The sequence below is a fragment of the Salarias fasciatus genome, chromosome 11 (genome assembly GCF_902148845.1).
Source record: "Salarias fasciatus chromosome 11, fSalaFa1.1, whole genome shotgun sequence".
In the NCBI taxonomy this organism is placed as follows: domain Eukaryota; kingdom Metazoa; phylum Chordata; class Actinopteri; order Blenniiformes; family Blenniidae; genus Salarias; species Salarias fasciatus.
In genome coordinates, this window is record NC_043755.1 from 19891757 (window position 1) to 19896166 (window position 4410).

Sequence of the window (4410 nt, forward strand, 5' to 3'; positions counted from 1 at the left end):
TGATCCGGTAGAAACTGTTGAACTGCATCACTTCTGTGATGCAAGTGAGTCAGGTTATGGCATGGTGAGCTACCTCAGACTCACAAATGGCCAAGGAAAAATCCATGTCTATTTCATATTTGGAAAGGCCAGAGTCTCACCTCTCAAGCAGATCACAATACCCAGGCTTGAACTGACCGCAGCAACACTAGCTGTGAAAGTGGATCGGATGCTAAGGAAGGAGTTACAGCTCCCGCTTACTAATTCCACCTTTTGGACAGACAGCACATCTGTGTTAAAATACATCCACAATCAAACGAAGAGATTTCACACATTCGTATCAAACAGAGTTGCAATGATCCATGATCTGTCTCGGGCGAATCAGTGGAGACACATTCATTCAAGAGACAATCCAGCGGACGATGCGTCGCGAGGGTTGCACGTGGAATCCTTTTTAAGATCAAGAAGGCTGAAAGGTCCTGAATTCCTGGGTAAAGACAAGAAGACATGGCCGAAGAGTTCACAAGACCTGGGAGAAATATCAGCACAAGACCCTGAAGTGAGAAAGGAAGTCACAGTTCACAGCGTGAGTGTCGATAACCAAGACCCTGTATGGAAACTGATCAAATATTTCTCTTCATGGAAACGACTTCAGAGAGCGGTTGCATGGACTTCTAAGTCAACAGCGAAGAGATCAAACACGTGTCTCTGAAGAAGAAGAGAAAACTCAAACATGGACAACAAACTTTATCAGTAGAGGATATGCAAGAGGCAGAAAATGCTCTTATTTGTTTTGAACAAAGGCGCTATTACAACGATGAGTTTCTGAGTCTGACAAACTGTAAAAAGGTCAGTGCAAAAAATCCTCTTCGCAAACTGGATCCAGTCATTGATCATGGCATCTTGAGAGTAGGTGGCAGAATAAACAAAAGTGCCATGCCAGTGAACCAGAAGAATCCAGTCATTCTTCCTAAAGGTTCTCACATATCCCATCTGATTCTGCAGCATACCCATCACCAAGTTGGGCATTCAGGAAGGAGCCACATGCTTTCCAGGTTACATCAACGGTATTGGCTCCCTCATGCAAATTCCTCCGCCAGAAAAATAATCAGAAACTGTGTTTTCTGCAGACACATGCAGGCAAAACCTGGAGAACAGAAAATGGCGGATCTTCCTGAGGAGCGTTTGTATCCTGACCTACCACCTTTTAGTCACGTTGGCATTGACTACTTTGGTCCAACTGAAGTGAAGAGAGGCCGATCCATGGTGAAATGCTGGGGCGTCATCTTCACCTGCCTAGGAAGTCGAGCTGTCCACCTGGAGATGGCAAACTTTCTAACTACAGACTCGTGCATAGATGCAATACGCAGATTTGTGTGCAGAAGAGGACCAGTTATAAGCATCAGAACAGATTGTGGAACTAACTTTGTTGGAGCTCAAAAGGAACTAAAGGAAGCATTGAAAGAGCTGAATCAGCAGAAGATCCATAACACATTGCTAGCTGAAGAAGTGAAATGGATCTTTAACCCACCTTTTGGAGCCCACCATGGCGGAGTCTGGGAAAGATTAATCAGGTTAGTCAAAAAGATCCTCACGTCGGTTCTAAAAGAACAAACACTGGATGATGAAACCCTTTCAACTGCACTATGTGAAGTCGAAGCCATCCTGAACGATAGACCGATAACCACGGTATCAAATGACCCCAATGATTTAGAGCCATTAACCCCAAACCACCTGCTTCAACTTAAGGCGAAGACAATCATACCGCCAGGTGTATTTGAGAAAAGAGATCAATATTCCAGAAAGAGATGGAGGCAGACCCAGTATCTCGCTGATCTCTTTTGGAAGCGATGGACGAGAGAGTATCTTCCGCTGCTGCAAGAAAGAAACAAATGGCACAACACAAAAAGGAATCTGGATCCTGGAGACCTGGTTATCATCGTTGATGACACGGCACCAAGAAACTCCTGGATCATGGGACGTGTGGTAAAGACATTTCCGGATGCCAAAGGCTTTGTGAGGAGTGTTCTGGTTAAGACAAAGAACAACATAATCCAGCGACCAATAGATAAACTGTGTCTGCTGATGGAGGCAGCGGGATAAACTGAACCTGAAGCTCGGATTCTCCAGCTCTGTGGACATTATCATGGACTGTGAAAAGAATGATCATTGAATGAATGGAACTCGGACATAAAAATTCTAAGTTTATTTACCCGTTATTGTTATTTGTTTGGCTCCTTTTGTTTGTGTAATTGTTCCGCTAAGACTAACAATTAGGGGCCGGAATGTTGGAGCCTGTTGATCAAATTATTATTATTTAAATGACGATGATGATGAGTCTGAATCTGAAGTCATGGCGCTATTCTTTGTTCTGATTGGTTGCTAAAAACCACTCACCTGCCTCCTCCTCCGGGCTGCCGGCCCTCTCCAGTAATTAAGAGAGAGGGATCAGCTGTTTTGGAGAGGTAATGCCCTTTGTGTGGAAGGAGTGAGGAGTAACAGTTTTTTCAACCACTCTAAACACATTATTTATATATTTTCTTTGGAAAGTCAACCACGGAGAGCCGATATGATTTTGGTTGGAAATAAATATAATCTCTTTTGACATATAGATCTCCGCGAGTGCTTTTTGTTTAAGTGAGTCACAAACCTCCTCCATGAAGACGAGACAACTCTTTTGACGTCTTTTTTCAAGACTACAAGGGCCGTATCAGCACTAGATTGCAATAATGATAGCTTACTGATTGATTTCTTATTGTTTTTGTCTGATAAGACGAGCGAACTTACTCTGATCTACTTTGTCCTGTCAGGTGTGATCAAAACGGAGGAGCACCACTTTGCAGACACGTGCACCAAGCAATCTCTCAACATCGCAAATCAGTGGCATATAGAAGAAAACAAATTCACAACTATTGGAACAGACAGCACTCCCAACATGATTGCTGCTGGAAAGATTCTTCAATTCGAGCATCTGCCCTGCGTTGTGCATCTGATACAGAGAGCCATTGTAATGTCACTCCAGGATGGTGGTTTTGACGGTGTCTTGGGGAAGCTCCGTAAAGTGGTTGGGCATTTCAAGTACAGCCCCGCCAACTCAAATGAGCTGAATGCCCAGCAAGCCTCATTTAATCTCAACCACTTGTGCAAGATGTCCCCACACGTTGGAACTTGACCTACGAGATGATGAAGTGCGTGAGGCGCAACAGAGAGCCACTGCACGCCACTCTGGCCAAGCAGAAGCACAATCTGGTTCTCCCAACTGATGCTGAATATGAGAAGTTGGCAAAGCTGGAAACACTGCTACAACCATGCAAGTATGTAGCCTATGATAGTGTTCATGAATTGCTTAAAGTCCGAGTTAACCAAAATCATCCATTTTCTTCTAAACACCTTAAATAAGTCATAAATGTGTTTCTTTACAACATATAAAAGCCATTCCTCCATTTATGATTTAATTTTGGAGGTAGACTTCACAGACTTTTTTCACCGCTTCTGTGTTCAGGATTTAATGGGCGGGTCAGAAATGAGGGCCGCATTACGTAACGCGGCACTCATTGGCATAAACCCGCCCCCCGGATGCTGAGCGATATGAAAACATCTAGCACGTTAGCATCGGTGGTTTTCCCACCGGTGGCTTTCGAGTCTCGGATAGCATCTCGTACGACAGTTTGCAGCTAGCTAACCAGTCAACCAGTCAGCTAACCAGGCATGTCACCTCCACGTCGCCCGTGCATCTTCCCTGCGTGCCACAGTGTGCAGGGTAACGATGCCGTGAGCTAAATAAACACGCGCGGCCCGCCTCGCGGGTTGCCCTCTTCCCCTGGGGGCGTCGGCTCACCCTGGGCCCGCCACTGCGCCGCGAGGCGCGGCTGGGTCCGGGAGGCCTTCTCCCCGGGGGTCGCGGGGGTTACTCCGTGGGGCGGTGTCCGACGCTGCCACGGAAGGTGGGTCGGTTTCGGAGGGGGTCGGGTCGGCGGTCGGCGGCGGCGACTGGATGTGCGCCGGTCCTTTCCCGCGGATCTCCCCAGCCGCGGACCCACGGCTCCCCCGCCCGGAGCCGCGGGTCGACTCGCCTGGCGTCTAGCAGCTGGCTTAGAACTGGTGCGGACCGGGGGAATGCCACAGTTTAATTAAAACAAATAAATGACCATTCTGATGGAAACTGTGAGGAACGAGGCTGAGCACTCTCAGCATCTGAGTCAGAGTCAGTTTTGGCTCTGATTGCTCAAATTGGTAGAGCTGGGTCCATCTCATGAGGCTGTTAGCGCTAGCCTCACGAGACGGACCCAGCTGGAGGCGGCTCCCCTCCCGCGTGTGGGCGTCACTCCAGCGCTTCTAGCTGACAAGCCCCCAGCGTTTCACAGCAGAGAGAAGTGCTTGTTTTTACATGATTTTGAGACCTTATTTTATATACTTTGCAATTTTTTTAAT